The sequence below is a fragment of the Lagenorhynchus albirostris genome, chromosome 10 (assembly GCF_949774975.1).
Source record: "Lagenorhynchus albirostris chromosome 10, mLagAlb1.1, whole genome shotgun sequence".
Taxonomy (NCBI): Eukaryota; Metazoa; Chordata; class Mammalia; order Artiodactyla; family Delphinidae; genus Lagenorhynchus; species Lagenorhynchus albirostris.
In genome coordinates, this window is record NC_083104.1 from 88,413,715 (window position 1) to 88,433,602 (window position 19,888).

Here is a 19,888-nt window from a genome sequence, read left to right on the forward strand (position 1 = left end):
TCAACAGCCACACCAAAACCCCTGGGAAGTGTGCAGAGAATGATTAAATGAACGAACGGGCAGAGGACAAAATACTAGTTTAACAGCATCCATAAGCATTTCGCTTCCGTAACTTCTTAAAGTACTCTGGTATAACTTTTCCATTTGGAATCCTGAAAAAGCTTGTTAATAGAATCAAGAAAATCTGACGTTGGTAGATTGCTTAACATATCCAAGAGAATTACTGCCTGGCTCTGCCACTTGGTTTTACTTTTTTTTTTTTTTTTTTTTGTCAGTACCAAGCACACCATTGCACACAAATAGTTTTCTTGTAGTAAATGTGAAATACCTTATCAAACAAAAAAATCTTTCCATTTACATTAATAACATGTACAAGGAAATAACATCTGGTTTCTTCCCAAACTTTAGCTATGCACCTAGAATCACTGCCAAATGTTCAAGGGTCTGTGAGGTCACCAATTATTAAATCCAAATTAAAAAGCTGGCTTCCAGGGTTTCCCTGGTGGCGCAGTAGTTAAGAATCTCCCTGCCAATGCAGGGGACACGGGTTCGAGCCCTGGTCCAGGAAGATCCCACATGCCGCGGAACAGCTAAGCCTGTGTACCACAACTACTGAGCATGCACTCTAGAGCCCGCAAGCCACAACTACTGAGCCCGCAAGTCACAACAACTGAAGCCTGCATGCCTAGAGCCCGTGCTCCTCAACAAGAGAAGCCACCGCAGTAAGAAGCCCGCGCACCGACCTGAAACGAAGAGTAGCCCCTGCTCGCCGCAACTAGAGAAAGCCCACACGCAACAACAAAGACCCAATGCAGCAAAAAATAAATAAAAATAAAATAAATTTATTTAAAAAAAAAAGAAAGCTGGCTTCCAGTAATGTGATTCAATTACTTAATTATTAAGCACGTCTAAGACATGATAGTGAGTGTTTAAGGGACCACAGTAAGAGGAAGACAGGCACTTTACACTCAACGAGCTTCTGGTTCATAACGGATGAGACGAGATGTGAAAGAACATAAACAACACAGCATCAAGTAAAATGCCCTAACGTGACAGAAAGATGTACAGGCAACACATCATGGAGGGACAAAGAATATGCTCACAGAAAAATACAGTAAAAAGCTTTATGAAAAAAGTTGAGAGGATTTTAAGGGGAGACAGGAGTTGGAGAGGGTGAAATGGAGGCAGGAAAAGCTCCAGGCAGTTGTTACACCACGGACAAGGGCAAGAAGGGAGGAAGTTAGGGGAAAGCATTTCATTATAGAAAGAATTTCTATATAAGGGAGACATAGGGCTCATATTGTGGAAGGAGCCTTACAAAAAGGCTGGACAGGCTCCAATGTAGTGGGCAGTGGGGAAAATTTAAATTTTGGTGGCAGAGTGGACACAGAGTAAAGCCAAACTTTGAGAACAGGACCCTGGTGGCAAGGTGCAAAATGAAATACACGGGGAAAAGAAGCCAGTGGTTGGGGAAATTCATTTAATACCCTAGGCAAAAGGGTGTGAGGACCTGAACACATGTGGAGGATTAAAAAAAAAAAAAAAAGTTAAAAGGAGATGAGTTCTCCTGCTGGAATATACTTGAGAAACCCCAAGGATGAATCAAAGGTGATGTCAAGGTTTTGAGTCTGAGGCAGGGATTAACAGACATTTTCTAAAAAAAGCCAGAGAGTAAATTACTTCAGGCTTTGGTGATCACAGGTCTCTGTTGTAACTGCTTAACTCTGCCACCTTAGAGCAAAAGCAGATAGACACAATACTTAAACAAATGGGTACATCTCTGTTCCAATAAAACTTTTTTAAAAACAAGCATCAAGGGCTTCCCTGGTGGCGCAGTAGTTGAGAATCTGCCTGCTAATGCACGGGACACGGGTTCCAGCCTTGGTCTGGGAAGATCCCACATGCCACGGAGCAACTAGGCCCGTGAGCCACAGCTACTGAGCCTGCGCGTCTGGAGCCTGTGCTCCGCAACAAGAGAGGCCGCAACAGTGAGAGGCCCGCGCACGGTAATGAAGAGTGGCCCCCCGCTTGCCGCAGCTAGAGAAAGCCCTCGCACAGAAACGAAGACCCAACGCAGCCAAAAAATTAAATAAATAAATAAATAAATAAATAAATAAATAAATAAATAAATAAAACAAGCAGCAGGTCAGACTTGGCCCAAAGGCCAGAGGCTGCCGATCCCTAGTCTAAGAAGATAAAAGAAAAGTGGTGCCACTAGCTGTCAGCAGAAGCTGAGTACTGGTATAGAAGGAGATTCCAATATGACACACCCCGTCTGAGGTTCTGCTAATGCCCATCAAGTCTCTGGATGCAATTCAGCTGGCTGGCAATAGAGCTGGTGGTAGATTTTTGAAATGTATTCCAAAGTGATGGTTGATGACAGTGGATGCAACAATCCCTAAAGGTGTGGAGAGAATCCTTACTGAGTACAAAACTGTAAGGTTCTTTAGCAATGTAGAAGCATTCCCATAGGCTAAAAAATATTAGCGTCAAAAACAAAAAAAGTTAATATCACCACCAACCATACTATAACAGCAATAATAATCATGATTAGCATTTATATGTACTTCATCAAGGTCACCATTATATAGTTAGTTGTATAACATATTTGAAAACAGTATAGCCAATATACAACAACCCAGGGAAAGCGTTCTGCTGACTTTATCAACACTAGACCAGGTCATGAAAGAACAGTCCAAGACTGATTTTAGGGAGTAAGCAGAACCCCAGAAAATTAAGAGGAAATTTCAAAATAGAGATGTTTAAATAATTTATTTAAAATATTATTTCACGCTTTTATTGAATTTGGCTTTAAAATGCTAGGGTAGACCAGAACTATAAGCCAAAAATCATGCCCCAGCTATGGAATATTGATGCTACACTCTGTGACCAAATAAAGTATCAAAAGTTTTAATGCAATTTCTCAGAGTGTTCTTGTTCTAAACATTCCTTTCTTACATCCTGTTCTTCTTGTTTAGTAAACTTTGCTCAGGTTCATAAGCCTGAAATAAGGCCTGAAAATTTTTTCTTTAGAAATGTACCCAGCACAGACATATTTTTTAAAGCCTTATCCTTCAACATATGAATGCTGATAAGAATAATACCTTAAGAAATTTTAAAATACTATAAATGTCCATGTTTCCATTTTAGATAGCCTTGAAATGTCAAGTAAAATGAAAATTGAGTGCTCACTTCGGCAGCACATATAGTAAAATGAAAATTGAATGTAAAGTTAATTCAATATAATCATTCATATTTTCTTGAAACGCATTTCTAAATTAAAACAGAGATGTATCCTTGTCTACAGCATTAACTTGAGTAATAAAGAAAACATAATGAAATCTTTTCTTCTTTTCTGCCAAGCACCAAATGAAAGAAATAATTTGTACAGAATCTTAAAATTCACAGCATCATAGAAAACGCATAAAGATGATATAATATCATTATCTCACAGATGAGAAAATTGATATTCAAGAAGACGTGCAATGGTCGAGGTCCAAAGTTCCACACTTTGTGGATTTAGTGCTGGAGCTGGGATGAGCACCCAGGATCTCCTGAGTCCTTGAATCCTACATTTCAGAACATAAATCAAACCTGAGCTTTGATTGTGTAATAAACATTGGAGCAAACATTTCTTGATTAAAACAACACAGAAACTGACACAGATTATAATACATTGAATGTCTTCAAAGTAGAAACACAATTTAATATTTCACAGCTCTTGTTTTCCTGAGTCTTGTGAACAAAATCACAGTCTAATAGAAGAGCAGTAAATTAATGGATCCATCAAGAAAAACTCAGTTCCCTATAAGTAGCAGATAAAGAGGAAATGTTGCTTCTTCTCCATGTTCATTTCTCTTATTCCTTATATCCTTCCTGCAAATTGATATTTAACCTATATCAAAATACTCATAGTAATATCTAAGTCTTCAATCAAAATTTTCTTTTATGAAAAAGTATTCTTAAATATACATCTGATTTTTTAATTTCTAAATGTATATTGATACCCCTCTTAAAACAGCAGTACTGGAAGAAGGGTCAAAACCAATCTGTTTCTATGCAAAGCAAGCACTCTTAACTACTCTGCAAGTGAGTACTGTCTGCATTCAAATACTCAAGTGAGAGGACACTATTTTAAGTATTTATGTGCAGGCATATAGCCATGTGAAACTCATAAAAACACCTCAGCAGATAATCTAAGATAAAACAACTAAGGATCTATGTTTGTGATCTATTTCCATAACCACGATGCCCTTCTTTTAAATTTTGGAACAACCAGTCAAGGAGGAAAGAGTTGGCAGCAACAATGCAACTGTCTCCATACATGACTGTTATCAAGACTTGCAGAGTTAGGCTAGGAGCCACCAAAAGTTGAAAATAAAGTTACTCTAAGTCTTGATAGGATTTATCAGTCTAAAAAAATAATGCAAACAGATATATTCAAATAGGTAACTGGGGCTGTCTGGAGACATTCTAATCCAAAGTAACTGGGGTTTAATCTCAGGGTCACAATACTGAATATTATTTTAACCAACAAAACTAAAAACGTAATTGCACATTTTATGCCCCATGAGAAGAAAAAATGTTACCACACGGGGAATGGTCTTCATTGCACTAGAAAAGAGGAGTCCAAAGGGTAAAAGTTTCTCAACACTTAGTAACAGTGGCAAAGTAGGCACCTGAGGCAGATTACCATAGTACAATAGTTAATCCTTTTAGACACAGCAGTCATTTCTTTAAAGTGTATCTGGATATAACAACTTGCCATTCCCTGATGAACTGGCCATATAAAACCAGTGAAGAAATTCCCACTTGATTTCAGGTTCAATAGGTTTCCTTTATTGTGCTTACTGCAATACAAGTTCCTGGATTCACCTATAAGAACTATTATTTATTTAAAAGTCATTAATTCGGCATTTTATTTTTCCATTCTACCATTCAGTCACTCACCACATGCTAAACACAAGGGGAAAAAAAATAAAAGGATAGTCTCTACCCTCAAGGTGTTCTCGCAATCTAGTGAGAAAAGGAAGAAATAGGCCTTACAACCCAGGTTTTTGCGTGCAGGGAAAGAACAGAGATGCCGAGGTAGTGAGGACAGCTGCGAGCAGCCCTGTGGGAGAAGAAGCATGTGCCCATGTAAAGAGACCCAAGGGTACCCAGTTATGAAAGAGAGGTAGATTCTCTGAATGTAGGGCTGTGGAACGCTGACTCCCAGTGAAGTCCCTGAGGGACCAGGCCAGGGACACAGAGGGGGCTGAGCAAGCAGGACCAGAAACTTCCTCTTCCTCCTACATCCTGTTACTGTGCTTTCATCTGCTCTACCTATCAAGAGTCTGTGAAATATTTTGTTTGAAGAAAGGATACTGTGACTTTAAGAAAGATGGTGAGAACAAGGCATGGACTTTTTTTCTTCCCAGCTTCATTGAGGTATAATTGACAAGGACATAGACTTCTGTGAAGAGGTTAACAGCGTAAAGAAGGTTGGTTCATTATAGAAAAGGGAATTTCAATGAGAAGTATAAAAATGTTTTTTTAAAAAGCTATAGGGGAAAAAGTGATAGGGGAAGGGGGAGAGACCAAAGACAGGAGGGATGGCAAGAAGCAGGAAGAAGAACCTCCTGCAGAAATCAGAAAATGGGTGACTTGTGCTTGCACGCTCACGAGAGAATAAGAAACACAGTGAGAAAGCACCAGGTGGGCCTGGGCAGCCTCATGCTCCAAAGGGAATCAAGTTCAGAGAATGGGAAAGATTCCTTAGGCTTACAGGAAGATGCTTCTCTCTGAATCCTGCCAGGGATTCTGAAAGGAAATATTCCAAATTGTAAATAATAGTTATCTCTGTTGGATAAGGAGTTAAGAAAATAAAGAAGACACTCACAACACTGTTTTCAAAAGCCTGACACCAAAACAGGGCAAGGGAAAGATTCCCCAGCATCTGTGGTAAGGCACCGGGACCAGCTTCTCGGGAGCCATCATGTTGGGATAAAGACCAATTTCAGAGGATTATGTGCCATATTCCTCCCTATCTACCTCCCTAACTTACTTCAGGTAAACTCACAGTGCTCCCCAACATTCCCAGACATCCTCTTGGATAGGAAGGTTGCCCAGTTAAATAAATTTTACCCAAATGTTTAATATTTTCTACAATATTCCTTATAAATGGTCATGTGGCTTCTGCTTTACTTCCTCAATGGCAGGAAGTTCATTACTTCAAAATTTCCTGTTTAATCACTGTACACATGTTTTTGTCCATATGTTCTTCTTATTAAACTCTACCTCTAGATAGCTTCCACTTATTCATTCTAATTTGCCTTCTTTCACCTCCCAAAGCTTTATTCCCTACACACTGGCCTACATGCCAGGCAAAACATATGTAACCATTCTCAAGGAAATGTTTCTAAAATACATGGCATGCTTACATTTCTTATTACACAAGATACAGTGAATCTAACTGAACCCATAGTTGATTGCCTTAAATAATCACAGTAGATATAGAATTTCACATCTGTAAGAGACAACCAAAATTTTCTAGCCCTATCATTTCACTTATAAAAGAGGAAACTGAGGATCAGAAGATTAAACAGATTGCCCAAGGTCAAAGTCAAGACAGTACTGGCAGTCATCCATCACTGCCCTTTGCCTTGATATAATGATGTCCTAAGCCAGGGCTTACCAAGATCCATAAGGTTGTATGGCCCCATAATAAATAACCTCAGTAAGCCACATATATTGATTCTTCTCTTTCTGTTGTGTCAGCTGTTACTTCTCAATATATTTCTAACTTGTCTATTCAACCTACCACCACCATTTCTAAGTGCCATGCCAAAAATTTCTGGAATAAATGACAACAATCAAAAACTTCATTTTATATATGATTTTCACAAATTCATTAATGAAATATTTTGTGTCTGTTATGTGTACAATATATGCTTAGAGGTCTATCGGATACCAAGAGGAATTTGTGCCTCAAGGAATACACAGGAAGTTAAAAAGACCAAAAAAGAAAGTTTGAAATATGCAAACTGAACAGACATAGAAATCAATATTTTAAGTACAAGGTTAGAACATCAAAAAGAACAAATAAATTTACAGAGCAGTGGTTACCAAGCTTTTTTTTTTTTATTTATTTAATTTTTTTTATCTTTGGCTGTGTTGGGTCTTCGTTGCTGCGCAAGGGCTTTCTCTAGTTGTGGTGAGCGGGGGCTACTCTTCGTCGCGGTGCACAGGCTTCTCAGAGCAGTGGCTTCTCTTGTTGCAGAGCACAGGCTCTAGGCACGTGGGTTTCAGTAGTTGTGGCTCACGGGCTTAGCTGCTCTGCAACATGTGGGATCTTCCCGGACCAGGGCTCAAACCCATGTCCCCTGCATTGGCAGGCGGATTCTTAACCACAGTGCCACCAGGGAAGCCCCACCAAACTTTTTATCAAGGTACCCACCAGTTAAAGAAAAAAGAGATGGACCTCAAATACATAAATACATACAACTGTATATAAATCATACACATGGGGTACTATATTAATGTATTATGTACATTATAAAATATACCTTAATATTATATTTTTTAAGTGAAATGCTGCAAAATAACTTTAGTGCTCTGAGTTCAAATGGGAGGAGTTGTTGCAGGCTCAAATAAAGGATTAGTAGGCCTCATAATATCTAGTGTAGTGTTATCATTCACCTAGAACTTTCTTTTCTCATTTAAGAGGACCAGAATATGCCACCCCAAAATATGCCACTTTGGAATAAGAATTCTTTTGAGATGAAGGCAATTAAGAAACAGCAGACTCAGGAAAAAAGCTCTCTCCCCTCTCCCATCTGGATAAAAGCAGGACATAAATTTCCATTTGTAAAGGTGTCTCCCTCTCTAGTACCAGGAAGAGAACTACTCCAGAGACAGCTCTTATCACCAGACTCTTACCTGCATAACAAGCCTTACTAAAAAGCCTTATTTATCATATATTTCCTAATCACCTTCTCATAATTTACACCTCCCCAATAAGCCCTTTTCCCTTTGTCTAAACTCTTCTCCACTCTTTACCCCCTTTGTTAAGATGGTATATAATCACCAAATTCTAACTCCTGCATACTTGCATAATTACAACTGTTTTGTTTTGTTTTTCCCGTTAGTCTGTCTTTTATCACTTTGACTCACATGCCCCAGTTGCTGAACCTAAGAGCATACATACAAAGAGATGTATGTATTGTTTTCCCTACCCTACATCATGAAGTGTAAGGTTCAGAGGATTTTTTTATGTAACTTGAAGATCCAAGGCAAAGTAAGATGAGTGAGGCTAGTGAAAATCAGACCACTGTATATATGATACCTCACTACATTTAAAACTGCATTTAGATATATACGGAATCTACAAAAATGGTACCGACGAACCTAGTGGCAGGGTAGGAATAAAGATACAGACGTAGAGAATGGACTTGAGGACATGGTGGGGATGGGAGGCTGGGAGGAAGTGAGAGAGTAGCATTGACATATATACACTACCAAATGTAAAATAGCTAGCTAGTGGGAAGCAGCTGCATAGCACAGGGAGATCAGCTCAGTGCTTTGTCACCACCTAGAGGGGTGGGATAGGGAGGGTGGGAGGGAGGCTCAAGAAGGAGGGGCTATGGGGATATATGTATACCAACAGCTGATTCACTTTGCTGTACAGCAGAAAGTAAGACAACACTGTAAAGCAATTATACCCCAATAAAGATGTAAAAACAAACAAACAAACAAAAACTGCATTTAGGACTTGCACAGCATTTAGTATTTGAATCAATTATTTTCTTCTTGATAAGCTAGTTAATGTAAGTAAAACACTCCTTCCTTAAAAGGATTAACATAAAAAAATAACCTAAAGTATATGACATGTATATTCCTATTATGGAGATTATCCCCATAAAATGAAAAGCAAATCTGTAATTACTGCACCTCCCTAAGATCAAAACACCGATACTCTACTCATAGCAAACACTTTAGACGGTAATACCCTTCAACAGAGGAAAGGAACAAAGAGAGAAAGGAAAAAGAAGTTTTTTTAAAAATAAAATTCCGATGTGCATCAGTATATAGGAAGACCTTAATAAAGTGACACTGAAAAGAGATGCCCTGATCAGCTGTTACATTTATTCAATTCACCATCCAATTTTCACATTTCATTATAGTTTACTCTAATTATCACATTCACCAAGAAATACCAAAATTAAATTAGGAATCTATATTTTGAGCAAGGAACGAGGGAAATTTACAGTTCTGGTTCCAATTAAAAATGGGATTACAGGACTTCCCTGGTGGCGCAGTGGTTAAGAATCCGCCTGCCAATGCAGAGGACACGGGTTCGAGCCCTGGTCTGGGAAGATCTCACATGCCATGGAGCAACTAAGCCCGTGCGCCACAACTACTGAGCCTGTGCTCTAGAGCCCACGAGGCACAACTGCTAAGCCTGCACACCTAGAGCCTGTGCTCCGCAACAAGAAGCCACCGCAATGAGAAGCCCACGCACGGCAACGAAGAGTAGCTCCCGCCCACCGCAACCAGAGAAAGCTCGTGTGCAGCAACGAAGACCCAATGCAGCCGAAGACCCAATGCAGCCAAAAATAAATATAAATAAATAAATTTATTTTTAAAAAATGGGATTACAGGGATGAAAGTTCTGAAGGAAAATGCATACTTGGTCTTATTTAGAGTTCCAACCTGAATACAATTTGAGCTACAGTACTATTAGATCCCAACCTGGTTTCTGGTGGGAGACCCAGAAAAAATTAGAATTTAGAACCGACTTATACAGTCTGAGTAACAAGCTGTTGTAAACGCTTATAAAAGGTTCCTAAACAAAATTTTCAAGTTTTTACATCTTTTTCAAAGTCACTTTTCCAAAGAGGCATTAGTTAATGGAAAAACTGATCCCCTGGAGGAGGTAACAAAAAAGTGCTTTGTTATTTAAAATAATACAATTAAAAAGTGGCCAAGCAAGAGACACTTGTGCCCTGGAAAAGATAAGAATCTGCGGAGTTGTGTCTTTGGCTAATTTACACCTACAGGACTGAGGCAACAGAAGAGACTAAGTCAAGCTGCTTAACTGCGTTTCAGCCAGCTCTAACTCCTGCATGATCAAGAGGTTTCACAGGAGGCGCAAGAGGCAGAGAATATCAGTATTTCAGGGCACTATTAAAAAACTTATTTTTAACATATTCTAGTTGAACTAGCTAATTCAGAAGGAATTATCAGTACTGTTCTTATGGCAAATGATTTATAATCTTCAGCACTGACCTATATAGTATTGATACTATATCAATAGATATATATCAATAGCTCTTCCAATAGATTTCTCTCCCCTACAAGACTATAAGCTCCCTAAGGGCAATGCCTAGATATGATTCATTTTACACACCTCACAGTACATTTTCAAGAAACCTCTTGCAATTTAATAAATGAATGAAAAACCAATTAACAGGAAATAACACTAGAATCAATCATTAACTAAAATTGTGATTAAGAGCCATGCTTATGTCTCTTAAAATTTAATAAGGCCAACACTAAGCAGGAATCCATCTTTTTCATCATCAGAAACACAGATAATCCAATCAGAGGAACTACCTTTGATTAGTGTCAACACCATTTATGTACATTTGAATTTTATGGTAAGTCCTCAGACTCTTTTACAAATCAAATAAACAGTTCATAAGAATTACTATCATATTCTTAAGAATAATTTTCTTAGTGTTTAAACAGCACGGTTTTCCTTTCAACTCTCTCCTTTGTCCCCTCCATCACTCTTTCTTTAAAATTTTTTTTTAAATTTTCATTTTATCTTCAGAAAAGTAATACAGCTATTAGTTATAATTACTCTGACCTCAGTTCAGAAAGGTACTGATCACAAATACAACTTTTTTTTTAACTTCACAAGAAAAAAGATTTTTTTATAGCAGCAACCAACATAGCTGGTCACAGACAAACCTTGGAGCTACTACTCAACTCTAGTCCCAGAAAGCAAAGCAATTTCAGTGAAACAAACACTGTCTTCTACATGAAAATGCCCCATTTACCAACATCAATGTACAAAACAAAATCCATTCTGATGGGGAAAAAAACTGTCAAGTTTTTCCTGTTTGCAATGCCAGCAAAGGACAAACTTCATCACCCTGATACCAACGTCAGCCTGACATCAATTCAAATTATCAACGGAAATAACCAAGCAAATGACATTTACCATTTAGAAACACGACTTAAACCATAATAAACTAAAGAGAGGATGTCTTCATTATTACTTCATTATTATCAGCAGAGTCATACAGAAAGAGACTACAGGCTCCCTCTGAGCCACACGAAACGTGTTCAGAGTGTCTCTTCCATGTTCAATGTTGTCGCCACGGGGAACAGAAAAAACAATGAAAAGGCTGTGTATACACGAAAAACAACACAGAGGACTGCAGCAATTTAAAAAATTTTATTTAATCAACTAATACTTATGGAACAATCACTATGTAGCAAGTATGAAATATGTGGGGTGAAAAATTATATACGTTAAGGATGAAAAGAAAGATTTGGTTTGCTTTAACTGTATAATCCTATTAATTATCCATTTCCCTTTATATGTAGAAACAAAGCATGTCATTCTTGGGATGCTTTTTTAGTTATTAAGGCTAGCTGACATCTGTGGTTAATTTAAAGGTTCCATTTCCCTCTGGAGATTCTTCTCTGAATTCTACTGAAATTAATCAATTAACTGGCCCTTTAAGTAACTATATTTTACTAATGCACAGGAGTATACACATACATACCTATATATATATATATATATGAGAAAAAGAGAGAAAACCAACACTCTATTAGACTGATATTCCGTCATTTTTATCTCAGAACTAATAAGGTACTACATATTACCTGTATTTTTACACATGAAAAAAAAAATTAGACTGCTATGGTCACATAAATAATATTAAAAAATCCTTAATTTGAAGCTAGAAAAAAAAGAAATGGGACTTGAAAGAAATAAGAGAATTACGTTCAGAATTACTGCAAAAAAACTGCTGTGGAGGAGCATGCTACAACTGGAACCACAGCAGCTGCCGTCACCAGTGCCTCACTTAAAATACAAAATATAGGTGTGGAAATTTACTATATTCTTACACCTTCTAAAAGGTAAAGCCAGGGCTTCCCTGGTGGCGCAGTGGTTGAGAGTCCGCCTGCCGATGCAAGGGACACGGGTTCGTGTCCCGGTCCGGGAAGATCCCACATGCCGCGGAGCGGCTGGGCCGGTGAGCCATGGCCGCTGAGCCTGCGCGTCGGGAGCCTGCGCTCCGCAACGGGAGAGGCCACAGCAGTGAGAGGCCTGCGTACCGCAAAAAAAAAAAAAAAAAAAGGTAAAGCCAAATTATGTACTTTGATCCCAGCAGAGAGCTGAGATGACCAAATGAACAGAAACATCTCTGCGCCTTCCCAAAATTCCAGAGAAGACATAGTTTATACATGGGAAAGGGAACATGAGTAACCGAAGTCATGGAGCATTTGTGTAAAACTTAAAAAAAAAAAAGTGACTTTTCCAAAGAAAACCTATAAATCAAAGGTGAAAGGAGCCTAGAAAAAGCTGATCTCCATAATTAAAGATGGACAAACAATGATTTGAGTCCCCTGTCCTCACAGCAATTGGCTTCCAGAGTCACCTACAAGTTATGACCTCAAGTACACCTCCCAACATAAAAGTAGAAGGTCTTATATGTGCACCTGTGAGCATTAGCACTGCAACCAGGTAAGCAGAGCAGTGCCACCGAATGACTTAAAGCCACCACAGGGCCACAATCACCACACCTGAAAGAACTCCCATATTCTCAAGAGGAAGCCATTCCTCAGCCAATCGTGATCTTATCATCCTTTCTATCACCCCCTAAGCAAACTAGAATCAGAGCTCCTAAAAATAGAACCACATTTACTGTATTAACACACTGAAAAAGAAAAACCAAATGATCATCTCAACAAAAGCAGAAAAAGCATTTGACAAATTTCAAAATCCATTCATGAAAAAAGTCTCAGCAAACTAAAATTAGAGGAGAACTTCCTCAAATTGATAAAGGATATCTATAATAAACCTACAGCTAACATCATGTTTTCTCCCTAAGATGAGAAACAAGGCAAGGATGCCCATTCTTACCACTTTTAGTCAATATTATAATGGAGGCCCTTGCTAAGGCATAAGGAAAGAAAAGGCATACAATCACAGAGAAAAGGAATCAAAAGGGTTTCTTCACAAATGAAATGATCGAATATGGATAAAATCCTAAAGGAATAAAAAGCTACTAGAACTAACAAGGTAGTTCAGCAAGACCACAGGATTCAAAAGAAAGTAACAATTACTGAAGATAGGCAAAGACAATCTATCATATGAATAAGAAGAGGTCCTGATGAAGAAAAAGAAACCCGAAGGCAAGGGAAGGGAACACTAAAAATTATAATCCAAGAAAATTTACATTAAAAAATTTAAAAGTTTTGTCCATAAATTGGAAGATTATACTATATACCTGAGAACATTACCCCAGAACAATAAGAACAACCAACACCAAGACACATTCTAATAAAATTACTGGACTTTAAGAAAAAGAAAAAATTCCTTTGAGCTTCTAGGCAAAAAGAACCCATTACTTATAAGGAGGGAAAAGAATTACACTGCCACCAGACTTTGAAACCAGTGCTCTACGCCAGAAAGAACATGTGACCCAAGAATTTTATATCCAGCAAAACTGACTGGATATACAGTATAAGGAGCACTAAGTAGTATCAACATATCACGACTAAGAGACTGTTGTTCCTAGGGGCCCTTCCTAAGGAACCTACTAAAACGTACTTCAAACCACCAAAAATAACTAGAAGGATATTTACATGGGGTCTCTGTGGCAGGCATTAAGTACATAGTTATTTATGGAATGAATATCAAATAAGGGTTAAAAGTGAGAAACTGAGTATGTAATGACTATATGATTTGACAATGTAGATACAGAATTCCCATTTAAAATATCTGGGAGGAGAATGGGGATATAGCATTTGCAAAACAATCCTTTTAATTTTTTCAGTAATCATGACTGGTGATGTATGTACAAGTACTATTATTATTCTGAAACTATAGTATGTATAAGACATCCCGTATCAGTTCTCCAGCAGCTTGTCATAGAGACTCAATTGTACCTTACGTTAATTACCTTACAGAACTATCAGAGTTCCAGTGATTAGGCCATTCATGTAATGTGCATTGGGCACTTTTCTATTAATTTTATAGTAAGCTGCTTTTTGACACTCTATGGATTGACTTATCAAAACACTAGTTAAGGGAAGTATCATGTTTGAAGCAACAGGTTTAGCTCACTTTGTATACAGAACTTTGTTATCTTTAATAAAACTGTTTGGAGGAAAAAAAATAATAAATAAATAAAGCGGAATAAAGCTAATGAGGGCTATGGGATAATTCTATCATCCCCTATGTTCTTGAGAACTAGGATTCTTGGTGAAGAAGGAAGGAAATATATACGTAATATATGAGATTAAGGTAAAACTCTATAATCTTAAATGTAAATTGGAAATGTCAATATGAACTCATGAGGTATTTTATCTTAAAAGTTGTGTTTAAGTGTGGATGTGTCCACTGAAAAGAGTGGAAAAGCCTAGGAACAATAACCAACAACAGAAGCAAAGTACCCAGATGTGGCGATGAAATGCCATTTCCCACTGAAGGAACCAGGGCTTCTTAGAGAAATGGTTGATTCCATGTCTGGGATGAGAAATGTACACGATGAGCTTGGAACACCTTATCAAACCACCTGAGAGCAAGGAAGCTATCAAAGAATGCCAGGGTCGGGCTTCCCCGGTGGCGCAGTTGTTGAGAGTCCGCTTGCCGATGCAGGGGACACGGGTTCATGCCCCGGTCCGGGAGGATCCCACATGCGGCGGAGCGGCTGGGCCCGTGAGCCATGGCCACTGAGCCTGCGCATCCAGAGCCTGTGCTCCACAACGGGAGAGGCCACAACAGTGAGAGGCCCGCGTACCAGGAAAAAAAAAAAGAATACCAGGGTCATGTCAAAAGGACACAGAAATCAACCTGAAGGGGATCACAGTGGCCAAAGACAGGACAATTTGAACTTGGGTAAGAATCACAATTGACTGAAGTCCAAATATGTTTAAAATCATGAGTTTCTAATCATACTTTAAAAAAAGGGGGGGGGACTATCAGTTACCTTCAGAGAATGATAGGATCCAATTTATTATCTTAGAAATCGGGTAAATAAGGGAATCTAGAATTTATCCTGCCATTCTCTATAAACTCTACCAGTGAGTAAATAGCTATGAGGGGAGACATCTCCTTATCAAATTATTACAGCTAATCTCTGACAAGATGATATAATAGAATGTCATCATTTTCCAAACCCCAAAGAAATAATGACTCACGGCGTTATACGTCAACGGCTGGCAGCATCGAAAACAGAGAAACCACCACACGTTACGAGCCTCCCAATGAAAGAATACAATTCAACCTAAAATCCTGCCAAGGCTCTATAACAAGCTGCCAATTTGCAACAAAAACAGAGGAAGGTGCTGAACTGCACTTGAATATGCAATCAGCAAAATCTGGACTACGGAGAGCTCGCAGGTCAAAAGGCCCAAGTTCTTCAACAGGTAAGTTATAAGGAAAAGAAAGAGCTAGAAGGGGAACCTATTGATTAAGAGAGATTTAAAATACACTTCAGGTTTTTTTCTTAAATGGGCAAGATTTAACTGCATTGTCTAAAAACAAAACGTGGGTGATAAAGCCATAAGGGATAAAGCCATACAGAAGTGATTATTATAAAAGTCAAGACAGTGCTCATCTGTGGAGGTAGGGAGAGAGCTGTGACTGTGATGGGGAACGTAAAGGGGTTTCCAGAGTGGCTAGCAATGTTTTATTTCTTGAACTGGGGGGACAGTGACAGGGGTCTCTGCTTTAAAATAGTTCCCTAACCTATACGTTGTTCTGCAATTTTAAAACTTATCATTGTATTTTACAACAAAGTTAAAATAAATCTCTAATAAAAAATACTCTAGAACTAAATAACCAGAGATTTCCCAGTAAACAAAAAGGGGAAGAGAAGTAAAACTGTGGTATCCATCTCTAAAGCCTTTTCAAACTCCCTATATCTCAGAACCCACATGAAAGCGGTTTTAACCCGTGGTATGTAAACAGGATGTCACAGTTAGCTGGAAGAACCCCAATGCACGCTTGTAGAAACAAAACTGTATGTTGTCCCCTGACCATCTTTGTTGGAGGTAAATGGAATGACACTGAAAAGACCAAGTAAGTCAGAATCATTACTGAAGACATTCCAAGAGAACATCACAAAACTTGTTTATTTTCTATATTTTGTGGCAATTAATTACCATTTATACCACTGAAAGGACAGGAAAATTAAAAAGCATGAAGAGTGCACAGAATGCACCTCTGTCTGCTCTCCTGTACTGTATATGGGCAACTTCTCTCGTTCTTTCTGCAAACCCAACTGTGAGATTTAAGTGGCAGGGCAGTTCAAGAAGGAAAATCTGACGCTGTCCAGAAACCTAAATTCAGGTCCCAGCTGTACCATGAATTGACAGCAAGACAAATCGTCTTTGTCTCTGAGCGTTAATTTTCTCACATATATATGAAAATGGTTAAACAAGATGAACCCTGATACGTATTCCAGCACTAAAAATCTTGGTTGACATAAGAAATATCTGCCCCAAAAAGGTAGCATTTGCCACCAAGATTAAGAAAAAATACCACAGTGGCAAATAACATCGTTAGAAATTCTTTTCTTTCTCAATTAGTAAATTTTATTTAATTAGAATAAAAAGAAAAATTTCTTTGAAAATTCCCCCCAAAAAGCTGCAATGTATGTTCAATCTTTTTACACCCAGCTGATCTGTAACAGACTTGAAAATTAGCAAATGAAAATATAAGAAGAAAGTTCAGTTTTAATATTTTAAATTCTGGTTTATGCTTTCACGTATCCGTTTGTACAACTGTGGTAAAAGGGAAAGTTTGTGGCTTTAAAAAGTTAGAATAAAATAAAAGAAAGCAGGCAATAAATTCAGTTTCCTTCCTCCCACCTCCAGTTTTGCAATGTTCAAATTTCAACCCCACACATCAAAATCTCGAATAATACTCAAGTCACTACGTTAAGTCCCTAACAGAAAAGAAATAAGAAAACAAGAAATGAATGCCCCTGTAAGGTGAAACCCAAGAGTCTAAAGGATGGTCCATGTCTTCTAGAGAATAACAAAAATTATCATCATGACAACAGGATTTTGCTTTTTATACTGCTTTAGGCTTTTCTAGAGCAATTTTCACATACATCACATGCCGCCTCATGAAATCTTCAAGAACCTGTGAGGGATTCTTACTTTACAAATGAGGAAAATGAAGTTCAGAGAAGCAAGCTAAAAAATGGAATACAAGAATAAAAGAGGAGTTAACATTGGTCTCTACTACTTAAAGCAAAAAGGATACTCTGAAGTACTCAAAGAAAACAGAAGAAATGCAGGAGATCTGTACACCTACTGAAGGGGAAGGACAAGACTTCACTTAAAACCTGAACAAAAGCATGTCTCCACTCGGGTCACTTTCACCAGGGGGGTAGGTAGGCCACTGGAGCTTCAGAAGTTGGAACACTTCACTGCATTAGGAATGCATTTTCAACTACTCCCAAGTCCTGGAAGCAAGCAGGTGCTGCAAAACATAACTGAACTCAACGAAACCATCTTCCCTCTCTACCACTGGAAAATTAAAGAACTAGAACAAGGAGAAGGACCAAAACATAAGGTTACTAAATTTCAAATCCCCACCCTCAAAAGGCAGTAGGAGAGGAGAGGGCAGAATCTGATTTATACCATACAAGTCCTAGTGAAATTCGGTTCTCCCTGTTGCAATAAAATGTATGGGCATAGATTGCTAACCACCATAACAACAACAAAAACTCAACAGCTAAGGGAAGAATATATTTCCTAAATATTATTTAGAAAATAAAGCAAACATTTTATATTGCTCTAACATGGCCTCTCTCCGTTAAGGTTCTCAGCAAATGACCTCGCTTCTTATTTCACTGAAAAACAGAGGCAATCAGAAGAGAATTGCTCTTTCTTTCCACCACTGCATCTATCAAACTACCTGCTCTGTACCAACATCTGTTAAAATAAATCCACTGTCCTTACTGCCCTGTAAGCCCAATGCTTCTGCTTGTGCGCTAGATCCCGGTCCCTCTTGTATACTCTGCTCCCATAATCACCCTCTTTCCTTCTACTAAGCAATTTTTACCTCTATAATGGATCATTTCCAACAGCATATAAATACGCAGTAACAGCCAATCTTAGAAACACAAAAAAACTCTCCTTTGATTCTAAACCTCTCCCCACACAGCTTTAGCTCCATTTCTGCTTCCCTTTATAGCAAACCTCCTTTAAGATGCAATCTGTACTCTGTCTCACTCTCATTCCATTTTAAGTCCACTCAAATCAGTCCTATATCCCCACCTCTCCACTGCAACTGCTCATCAAGAACCACCACCAGCTCACTCCCTCTTGACAAATCCAGCCGATCAATTCTCAGTCTTCATTTGACTCAATCTCTCAGCAGTACTTACACAGCTGATCAATCCCTCTTCTTGAAACATATCCTTCACTTGCCTGCTGAGACAAAACACTCTCCTGCTTTCTTCCACCTCGACTGAGCCTCCTCTGCTGGATCCTAGTCCTTGGTCTTCTTCTCTATCTACCCTAATTCCCTAGGCGAACTTCTTTGGTCTCATGGCTTTATATACCAGGATAAGGATTCCCAGGTACCTCTCTCAAACCTCAACCTCATATATACAAACATATCAACTCAGGTATCTTGTAAGCATCTCAAATTAAGCATGATCCAATCGGAATTCCTGATCTCCCCCCTGCAAAACAAGTGGAAAAAATCTGTCTTTTCTGTTAAATGCTTTATAAATATCCTATAAATCATTTTCCTTACACTTAGGTTTTCTTTCTTTTTTTAAAGAAGTGAGGGTAAATTTTATTAAAAGTTCATATATGATCAAAATTAGTAACACAGATGGATTTTTAAAATAGCCTGCTAATATAGATAATATACTTCTCACATTTGGGCTTTACAGTAACCAGCCCACACAGGTGACTCTGATTTCTCCCACGTACTCACCTCGTAATATTTTGTGAGAAGGTATTTTAAAGGCTCAATAAAGAATATGCCTGAAATTTTTATTTCAATTGTAATTATTACATTTTTGAACTTAGATTTTGTTTTGTTTTCAGCAAGATGAGGAAAGAGAAAATTAAAACATAAGGCAATATCAATTATAAATTCTTAATTAAGAATTACCATTGTACATTGTATGAGTCCTAGTTCATCAAGAATTTATTTGTATAAGTCAGGAAGAGAAAAACAAATATCGTATGCTAATGCATATATATGGAATCTAAAAAAAAACGGTACTGATGAACCTAGGGGCAGGGCAGGAATAAAGACGCAGACGTAGAGAACGGACTTGAGGACATGGGGAGGGGGAGGGGGAAGCTGGGACGAAGTGAGAGAGTGGCATGAACACATGTACGCTACCAAATGTAAAGTAGATAGCTAGTGGGAAGCAGCCACATAGCACAGGGAGATCAGCTCGGTGCTTTGTGACCACCTAGAGGGGTGGGATAGGGAGGGTGGGAGGGAGACACAAGAGGGAGGGGATATGGGGATATATGTATACGTATAACTGATTCACTTTGTTATACAGCAGAAACTAACACACCACTGTAAAGCAATTATACTCCAATAAAGATGTTACAAAAAAAAAAGAATTTATCTGTAAACTCTACTACACCCTTTTCCTACTTGAAATACGTG

The 19,888-nt window shown here is 38.3% G+C and overlaps 1 protein-coding gene across 2 annotated transcripts in view; it reads right to left on the minus strand.

The window, feature by feature from the left end:
• CDKAL1 (CDK5 regulatory subunit associated protein 1 like 1) overlaps nt 1–19,888 on the minus strand; it is a 649,098-nt gene that overhangs the window by 485,340 nt on the left and 143,870 nt on the right. The window lies entirely within an intron of this gene.